This window comes from Equus asinus, chromosome 12 (assembly GCF_041296235.1).
Source record: "Equus asinus isolate D_3611 breed Donkey chromosome 12, EquAss-T2T_v2, whole genome shotgun sequence".
Taxonomy (NCBI): domain Eukaryota; kingdom Metazoa; phylum Chordata; class Mammalia; order Perissodactyla; family Equidae; genus Equus; species Equus asinus.
This window is the reverse complement of record NC_091801.1, coordinates 80,884,442-80,894,440: the sequence shown is the minus strand read 5'-3', so window position 1 is coordinate 80,894,440 and position 9,999 is coordinate 80,884,442. Positions and strand designations below refer to the sequence as shown.

At 51.2% G+C, this 9,999-nt stretch overlaps 1 protein-coding gene across 3 annotated transcripts in view; it reads left to right on the top strand.

The window, feature by feature from the left end:
* The first annotated feature begins 6,594 nt into the window (after positions 1–6,594).
* Positions 6,595–9,999, top strand: part of COL22A1 (collagen type XXII alpha 1 chain) — a 292,948-nt gene continuing 289,543 nt past the window's right edge. The window contains exon 1 of one of the 3 annotated variants that reach the window (XM_070481652.1): positions 6,595–7,213. The gene's annotated coding sequence lies outside the window, so the exon portion shown is untranslated. The remainder of the gene's footprint in view (positions 7,214–9,999) is intronic. The other 2 variants (XM_070481651.1, XM_070481653.1) reach the window with 2 other exon arrangements.

Below are 9,999 nucleotides of genomic sequence, written 5' to 3'. Positions count from 1 at the left end.
GATTCCGAGTGTGAGAGGAAGCCATGGGAGGGTTCCCAGCAGGAATGAAGAAAGTGAATTTACTTTTTGGAAGGATCCCTCTTTGCTGGTGGGAGAATAGCCTGGGTGGTGGAGGGAGGAGGTCGACCAGAATCTCTGAGTAGATCATCCAGTTGAACTAAACAAGCCCCCCACGTCCTATAGGAAACAGGCCTGGAGGGGTGGGGCGAGGCTTTTCAGGTAAGGAAAGCTGAAGGCAGGGACTGACGCCCTCCTCCCGGGGAAGACATAAGGACTGAATGGGCAGTTATTAGCGTTCTCGCACAGACACCTTCATCAGCAAGCTCTGAGGCTCCCAGCCTTCCGTGGGCCTCCCCTGATGTTGAAGCTGGGGCTGGCCGACGCAGGCGCAGACGCAGAACAAGGGGCACCATATCCGGGACCAGAAAAGAACATAACATTTTTAGAAATAAAGGAAATGTTGCTATGAATGATCTGCTCTTCTCTTGAAAGGAATAAAAGTAACAAAACTGAAGCCAGTTTGATCAAGTAAGATAATGTAGGATGTATATTATTTTAAAAACGACTTGTCACCTTAGGGAAACTTACTCAAGTCTTCATTACTGTCAAACGAGTGGGAGAGATGCTTTTGAGATTAAAAACCAAATGCTTAATGATTTAACAAAAATGAATTGAGTCTTCGCATTTTGGAAGCCTCTCCTGTGTACGTGGCAATTTTGCTAGACGTCATGGGAGACCCACAAATCCCCTGGCCTGTGGAATTTATAATACAACCGAGGGAGACAAAATCCAAACCCACAAAGAGACTGTTGAAATTACAACGCACTACAGGCTGGGCGACAGGTGCATGATCCATTTCATTCCTTCCGTGGACATATGAGGCCAGCACCTGACATGTTCCAGGATGTAGGAACAGTAAACAAAGCAGCACAAATTCCTTGTCTCACAGAACGAACATTTCAGGCCTGGCTGAGGGCGAGGGTGGGTAAACGGGGACTGTCTGATAATTAATTAAAGAAAATGCGACAGAGGACAACTGGGCTGTTTTATAGAAGATAATGCTCACTAAGCATTTGTTATGTCAGGCTCTGTGTTGGGTGTGGGGAGTCCACATGGGCCAGGACAGGGACCCTGTCTTGTAGAAGCTCACAGACTAACAGGCACAGGGGCCGAGGGGGTTCAGGTGAGAGTGACATGGGTCATTCTTATGTGTTTGTGTCAAAGTGTCCTGCACCCAAGGATGCAGAGATCAGAAAGGGCAGGAATGGCCATGGGAGTGTCAAGAGAAAAGGGGCAGGTCTTTATAAGGAAAATGGGATGGAGGATGGGCGGGGGCAGGGTGGGGACAGGCGGTGTCTGGAGGAGAGAGAGGCTCCTGCCCAGAGCCCTTGAGGAAGGTAAATTGAAGCTGAGCGGAGATGCACCCGGAGGCTGCACCCAAACACCTCCTTTTCTCCCCAACCCTGCAGGGCCTCTGTCCAGGCCTTCAAGAAGACAGCACAGAGAGCAGTGAAGAAGTCTGTTCTCGAGACCCAGGAGGACATCCACCTTGAGGAGCCGCTGTGGGCTCTTCCCTCCCCTTCTCCGCATCCCAGCTTCTTCATCGGTCCAATGAGGGAACAAAACTCAGTGACTTCTGAACTTCCCTCCAGTTCCAACTGCCTCCTCCTATGAGAAATATGCACTTGCTCTGTTCCCCGCCTGCCTTCCAGTGGATTTCACCAATTTGCAGCCCTCCAATCAGAACCTGGGTAAAGTCCTCACTCGCAGAACCTCTCTCTTCTCTGCAAACTTCTCCAAGACTTGCTCTACCTAACTTCCCTCCCCTGGCCTCTGCCGAGCCTCTTAAACTCATGCCAGGACATGCCAGCTCCAGAAGGTTACTTTAATCACTGCCATCCCTCAGTTAATCTTTGGGAAAACAAAACATATAGGATAGAAGGCTTGGGGACCACAGTGAAAAGAAAAATGATGTGTGCCATTTTTCTTAACTATTTTTTATGATAGGAAATAGTCTAGGATTATTGGTATTTGTCTTATTTTTTGCTTCTCAATATCTTCATTTTTGTCTCCAATGAATATAAAGTAAAATAAAGTCTCACACTTCTGAGAAACTTCCCCATCACTTGAGCCAATTTTTACCTTGTTGATTTATTTATTTTTACAAGTTTTAAGGAGCTCACTCACAGCTCACGAAGTTTCCTAATTTTGTGCAATCTTGTACGTCTCTGTTTATTTCATTTGTGTTTTAGAGCTTATTTCTCCAACTAGATTATAAGAATTTGAGGAACAGGGGTAACAGTATCGGTGTGGCTGCCTCTCCAGCACCTGGTACATCCCTAGGACAGCCATAGAATGAGCACGTGCCACCTGCCAGGCCTGGGACACGAGCTGCTCCATTGCTCTTCTGCACCACGTCCTGGGAATGGAAATGCTGCAGTCCACACGTACAGATGATAAAACCGAGTCTCCGAGCAGTTAAGAAACCAGCCCACAGCCCTCAAGTGAACTCAAGGCAGGATAAGGATTCCAAGGGAGCTGCCCCCTGCTCTCTGCTGCTCCACAGCACCACAAAGCAGGCAGTTCGTGAATGTATGGTATTGAACCCCCCCGACTTCCCTGGGGAGTGGTCCCTTCCAACCATGTCAATCTGGTCCCATCACTCTCTTGTGACTTTCATCTTCTTTAACCTCTCAGTCTTGTGCATCCTAACATGTCAATCACATCTGATTAAAAACTTAAGGTGGTCCTGTGCGAGGCGTTTAGAGTGGAGCTTTCTCCCCACCATTCATTCATTCTTTCACTTGTGTATTCATACATCTCACAAATATTCTTGATGCCTGTTATACGCCAGCACCATGCTAGACTTGAGGATACAATAGCGAATGAGAAGAAGCCTTTACTGGCCTCATAGAGATTAAAGTCAATAGAAATGCTGGAAATAGGTTTTTCTTAAAAGGGGGGAATAAAAAAATTACTGATTTCAGTAAGTGCAGAATTTTGAAAAAAGGGTGTGATAGGTCAGAATTATGACCCTCAGGAAAATGTCCCACCGTAATCCCCAGACTTTTAGAATGTGATGAGATCCCACTCCTGCAAATGTGTTCTGCTATTTGGCAAAATTGACCTTAATAAAGGGAGGTTATCTGAGCCTAATCTGATCACATGAGCCCGTGAAATCGGAAAACTTTCTCCTGCTGGTGGCAGAAGAAGGCAGAAAAAGACACAAGAGAGCCGTCCTCCAGCTGGCCTGGATGAGGGAGAAGCAAACAGCGACCTTGTGAGCTGATGGAGCGGAGCGACCTCCTAAATGGAAGCTGAGAGCCATCCTGGATGCTCACAAGTTGTGAGAAAAGAGGGACCTCAGTGTGACAACCGCAAGGAGTGCATGAGGTCAGCCAACGATCCAAATGAGCTCAGCAGTGGATTCCTCCCCAGAAACTTCAGAAGAAATTACAGCCCTGCCAACACCTGATGGCAGCTTTGTGAAACCCTGAGCAGATGACCCACTACAGAGAAAACAAATTCTATTTTCACAGAGATATATGAATTGTGACCAACAATCGCCTTAGTTATTCTGCATATTGACCCATGGCATTAATTCTCACAGGGATAGAATGAATGATAGAAATAAAAAGAAATTAAGCCATATGGGGTCATTTTCTTACTCTTCGTGTAATGCATATCCACATATTTTTTGTATGTTTAATGATTTATATGCATATTTTCTATTTCTGTTTAATACATCTCAGAAATTTGAACAATTTGTCATCCTGACAGAGAAACAGCCAGAAGGGGAAGGAAGCGAGACAGACAGCTTTCCGGAATCATCTTTCCAGAGCCCTCTGCTCCCTGCCTCCAGCCCCACGGCAGAGATGGAGAACACAGAGCATCCCATTGCTTCTCTTCTCTGAGGCGGAGCATGATGTGTCCAACCCATGGGGCCATTTTCCTGAGGAAATTTAGTTTGGAGCATCAGGGGGGAGGGGCTGGGAGCCAGGGCTGAGGGTACACCACAAGCCCAGCCCCCCACTCTCTGGGCCTTGGGGCACTCAGGTGAGACGGAAGCTGCAGGGGGAGGCCACTGGTCCACATGGGCACTCCGGTGTTCTCTAGCCCGGGGTAGGTTTTTTTCCCAGCAGCAGAGGGGAAGGTGGGATACTGAGGAGTCACCTGAAGTGGCCTGTGCAGTGGGGAAGACCGGAGCCCTGTCCACCATGGTGGTTCAGACCTCCAGAAGGGTAACATAATAAATGTGTGCTGTTTTAAGCCACAAAACATGTGGTAATTTTTTATAGCTGGAATAGAACATGCAAACAGGGCCGCAGACTCCAGGCTGTGGGGCCCCATGTCGCATTGCACGGAGGAGAGCTTCAGCCTTGGCTCTTCCTCTCATGGCGACACTGGCGCAGCCGGCAGATTCCCATGTCTCCTGAGCTTGATGACATGGTGATACCTTGGGTCAAAAAAGAGCATCTTCAACCTTCAGAGGCCCCAGGGGGACCCACCTGGGTGTTCACCAGCTCAAATCTCAACCCCCTAGAGAGTCCCAGAAAAACAATGGGGAGGGGCTTCTGCATTGGGGTAGGGTTTACTGGGCAACTGGGAACTCAGAGCCCTTGAGATCCCTCATTCATGCTGGGCTGCCTCAGTTCAGGTGCTGGAGCAATGGGTGAGGCATTTCTCCTTAGTTTTCACAGCCGATTCTGTCCTCCAGACGTCTATTTCCTTCAGGGCCTGGGTTATACTCCAGCCAGCTCTGGGTCCCCAGTGTCCAACACTAGAGGCTCTCAACAAAGTTTGAACTAAATTGAAAAATTCAACCTTGTGGTCAAACATGGCTGGAACCTTGAGTCCCCTTCCATTCTCCCTCTTCTTTGGTGACCTCATTTCACCTGTGGCTGCAGGTGTGGGCTGCTGATGCTCGTACCTCCAGACCGGCCTATCGCCCCTCGCCCTCTCTGCAAATGAGCAGTCTCTCAACTCGCCTCCCTGCCTTGTGCCCAGCCCCATCACTGCCCATGGCTCTATAAACACACTCCCGGCCACGCACTGCCCTGCTAAAGCACTCGAGACTCCAGGTCATCAGGCTCAAGTCCACTCTCCTCTGGAGGCTTCTCAGTTCCCATCAATCGCCTGTGCCCTGCTCCCCTCTCCAGCCTCCTCCCTGGACACATGCCCCCAGAAGCCCCACGCCACAAGAGGTCCTTAGCTCCAGGTGCAAGTCCTTGCCTCTGCCCGGAAGGCCCCTAGCGCCCTTGTGAACTCCTGGGCACCCTTCAGGCCTTGACTCCAGGGTCTCCGCCTTCACACAGGGGGGCTTCTCCCACTCTTCAGTCACTGCCTCCCCAGGACTGAATCTAGAGTTTGCTCCCTTCATTTCTTCTTCCACTCTCCTCTTTCTTTGTGTCCCTCACAGCACTTAGGATAACTCAGTAACTCAGTGTGGTGGTCCACCTTCCAGGGTGGTGTTTTCCTGTCTATCTCCCCACCAGGATGAGCAGGGGCAAACCCCCTGGCCTCACTATGCTGCCCCCACACCTGGGCCATCTGGCACATGCTGGGCAGGTGATAGCTGTTAAGTGAGTGTGTCACGCAGCGTTCTCATGCAGCCATGATCACTCTTCTCTGCTTCCTTGCCCCACCTGTGATACTGATAAGCAGGGCACTCATCTGGGCCCATCACCATTCTGTGCCAGGGCCGGGCCTCACCAGCATGCCTCCTCTGCTCCATTTAGCTGACATCCAACACTGCCTGGTACCGAGTGGGTGCTCAATAACCATGCGTGCAATGAATTGTCACGGGGGAACTGGAAAACAAGGCAGGAGAGGAAGGAAGGGGCCGGATCGTTGAGAATTCCTTGGGTCACAGATAAGCCCGATACTGTCTATTTATTAAATCCCCACTACACAGCCAGTAGCCAAATAAAGATGCCCCAGAGTTTAGGAGCCTGACTGGGGAGGGGCAGGGGGTGCTGGAGGTGGAACGGATTAAGCCATGCTCTCATCTAGTTCAAAATACCCCCGCCAGACCCATTTTTAGGAACAGAGGTCAAGAAGAAAAAGTAGAACAGCCTCCTGGGCCAGCACCTGCCCATTTCTGCCTCTTGGGGGCTGGGAAGCCTTTTAGGAAGGGAGCTTGTCCTCATCAGACCCACCTGGGCCCCTCTCCCCTCTGCCTGGGGACGCTGCAGGTGACTCGGCCTCTCTCTGAGCCTTCACCATCTTTATCGAAAAATCGGGACATCACCTCATCCCTCCCCAGGGATGCAGTGAGATCCCGTGAACAGGCCACCTGTAGGAAGAGGCAGGTAGGTGCGGGGACCGGAGTGGGACTCTCAGTGGTGGACGAAGAACAAAGCCACCCCACCCCCATACCCCGTCCCTCCAAACTTACGCAGCTGCTGCCTAGTGGGGGTGCTATTTCAGACCGGGCTGTAGAAGGGACCAAAATATCCGGAGAAGTCTATAATTGGACAGAGTTCTCAGCCCTGTCCTGGGCTTCCTGGGGCCGCCTCTCTGCTGCCTGGAACCCGACGCTGTCCCTGCGCCCCGGCCTCTCCCCAGGCGCCCGCCCCCCTTCCCCGTAGGGGCGCATCCTGGGCCCCCTCGCCTCTCATCTGGGGACCTCCCCTGCGGGCTCGGCCCCCTCCCGCCCTCGGGCCCCTCCTGCCCCCTGGGGAGGGATCTCCGTCCGCTTCTCGGCTCTCCACCGCCCCTCCCGCCGGCCCGCCCACCGCCCAGCTCCGCCCCGCGCGCTCCGGGCTGGGAATCCCAGCGCTCCGGCCACTGCGCCCCTGGGGGCACCCAGCAGCTTTGTTCTTGGGCAGCAGCTGGGCTGGCTGCCGCCGCTGCATTTCTCCCCAGGAAGTGTCTCCCTTTCCCTATTTTTGTTTCTCCCACACTTTCTAGTTCATCCTCTAAGTTTCAAGCCTTGCGTATTTACGGTATTTATTTAGCTATTTGTTTTAAAACCAGCTCTCTCTCGGGACCCCTGGCCTGGGGGAAGCCCCCAGACTTGTTACTAACAAGTCTTGTCTAGGGAGTGAGTTTGTTCGATTTTGGGGGGAAGGGGGCGTGGGGTTGCTGGCAGGTGACCCCCCCCTCAGGAGGGGGCTGCCGGGGCTGGCGTCTTCTCCCGGCTACTGCTTCTAGTGCACGCGGCCCTGGACGGAACCCCAGTTGGCATTCCGCTGAGCTCCTTCCCTCTCAGGTAAGTCCGGGTCTCTTCTCTGCTGCGGCTGCTGGAGCTGCCACCCGTCTCCCCACGTCGGTGAGGGAGAGCCCCTCCAGCTCAGATGTGTGTCTTTCTGAACACACGGCGCTCGTCCTGAGCAGCCGAGTCTGTGCTTTGCCCAAACTTCAGAGTGAAGTGGAGCAAAGTCTGTAAGAAGGTACCTGTTTGATTGCAGCTGAGCAGGAGCCCGGGTGTGACTGCCGAGTGTCAGATGCGGGCCCTTACTTCCGAGCTGCTACTTTTAAAGTTGTTGTGATTCCCAGCCTCTTCCAGGTTTCCATTAAAAAACTTGGAGTAAGAGCTAGAAAGATGGGAAAACCAAAACCAAAACAAAACAAAAAGCAGTGGAGGGGGAGAATAGGCTTGCTTGTTTTGCTTTTATTGTCAAAAGGAACTTTGCCTTGGGGTCTAAATTTAGCTCTTTCCTATCTGAGCAACGTCTTCCCCCTCTCCCAACTTTCTCTAGCCCGGGGAGGTGTTTGTGTCCTTTTTGCTGCATATCATCCTCTGTAGCAGACCGGAATTTCTTGTCCCAGGTTATAAAGTGTGCCCAGAATTAGTTGCATTTTTGGAAACCATGCCCTCAGCTCTCCCCATTCAAGTGGAAACTCAGAGATGACAGGGGACACGCCTGTCAGACATCCCCCAAAGGAGGCTGTCCCACCGGCCAGTCCTGGGCTCTGTGATGGGTCTCTCTCCGCAGAACTTATTCCCTTACTTGTTATCTTCCAGAACCTGGTGCCAGCACCCCTGTGTCCACGCAGGTCAGTCCAGCCTCCAATCTGTCTCTCATTGATGACATATACCCAGAAAAATCCTGCAAAGCCAGATTTCTGCCTATGAGAACCACGTGGCTATGGGTCGCATCCTCAGACCCCTTCTAGTTTAGTTGACTGAGTTGTTCCAGGGAAGTTCTAAATTCCAGGGCTTCCGGGTTGATAGAGGCCTGCTGAGTGGGGTGCACTGCCCAGCCGGTGCGGTAGGTGCAGGTGAAAGCTGGGGGCTTTGCTGCTAGTCTTGCCTTCCAGTCGTAACTGTTGCTTTGTCTGGCTGCCCTGAGCTAGGGGACTGTGTCCACTGAGCCTCAGGGTCCTCATCTGCCACGTGGAGATGATGGAAGGGATGCACTAAGATAACCCCTTGAGTGCCTGGTGTGTGGTAGGCAGCCCGCTTATCTTAGTTGGCTTCTGCTTCTCAGACCTGGGGAGGGAGTGGCATCAGTGGTTCTAGATTCCCTTGTTGCTCTGCCAGCTGTGTGACCTTGGGAAATTGTCACTTTGTGGCATCTTGTGTAAGGCAAGAGGCTGGGGAGATGAGGGTTTCCTCCCTAGAGACCCAGGAGTGGCTCCAGGAGGTCTATGCGCCCTTTACAATGTTGGCAGCAGAAATTTGTTTGTATCTGTTTTTTCTGGGGCTTCTTCAAAGTTTCATCAGATTCTCAAAAGTTTTTACACCTGCAAAATGGTTGAGTAAGTGGCCCACGGGCTGATCCAGCCCACAGAGAGTTTTAGTTCTTCATAGGTTGTTTTACATTTGTTTTAATTATGTGCCAACACAAAATATACAAATCTCAGTCTCTGGCTTTTCTTGAAAAATGAGAGGATGGGACAACTTTTGGCTTGCATCCCTGCCAGGCCGTCAGAGCAGCCGCATACTTTAGCAGCGTATGCCCTCTGGTCATCCACAGTCATCTGTGTGACCAGCAGAGTCTCCCCAGACACAAGAGTTTGCTGGCTCTGGTCTCGATGATCCAGGTTCTCTCTGTCCCTCTGATTCCCTTGTAAGAGGGCTGCAGATAAATAGAAGTGCATTTGGAGGTGAGAAAGCAGGATGTCCTAGAAACAGAAGCCATGGCTCGTGTGGAAAGATGTGTGTTACCATAAGAAAGATCCTCTAGTGTGGCGGAAAGAAGACTTGTGGCCACAGTGATCTGGAAGGCTATCGTATAGAAGAGGCAGCTGATCTGCTTTCTTGGTCCCCAAAGGGTGGATGGAGGAGAACTGGTGGGCACTGGATTCCAGCTCAATTCCAGTGAATCCCACTGCCGGAGGGATTCAAACTGAGGTTGGACGGCCATTTCACGGGCATGGTAGAGGGGTGCTCTGAACCTTGACTGCTAGGACCAGGTGAACATTTAGCGTCTTTTCCCAGCTTGAGGTCCTGTACTTCCTAGGTGCTTCCTTTGCAGTCTTAAAATTCTGCTGGTTCCCTCTGGCCTTCTCTTCCTTCAGTGCCAACACTGCTGCTGATGGAGGCTGACACAGGTTGTGTGTCACTATGGACCAGGACCATGAGCTATGTGTGCGTCATTCATACTCAGTTTTATTAACAGGAAAAGAAAGATCAGAGAGTTTGAGTGACTTACCTGAGGACAGGTAGAGAGAATACAAGGAGGCTGACTCAAAGCCACATCTGGGGTATCAAAGCCCCTTTTCATGTCAACAAAGGCCTTTTTGCTCATGCTGGAAAACCTTCTCCTCAAAAGGGAGCATCATTATTGATGCAGGCCTACCAAGGAGAACCAGAAAATGAGAAAGGCCCACAGGGATGTTTAGGGAAACAGGTCCTTGAGGATTTTTTAGCCAATCCCCTACTCAGGAATTGAAGATGTGCCAGGTTGCCTGACAAAAAACTACAACATCTAGAAAGACCAAGATCTAGTAAGATGGGCAAAGGGTAATTCTCCATTTCACAGATGAGGAAAAGGAGTCCAGGAGAACATGAGCGACTTGCCTGCTTTGCATTTAGAGACAGAGCCAGCT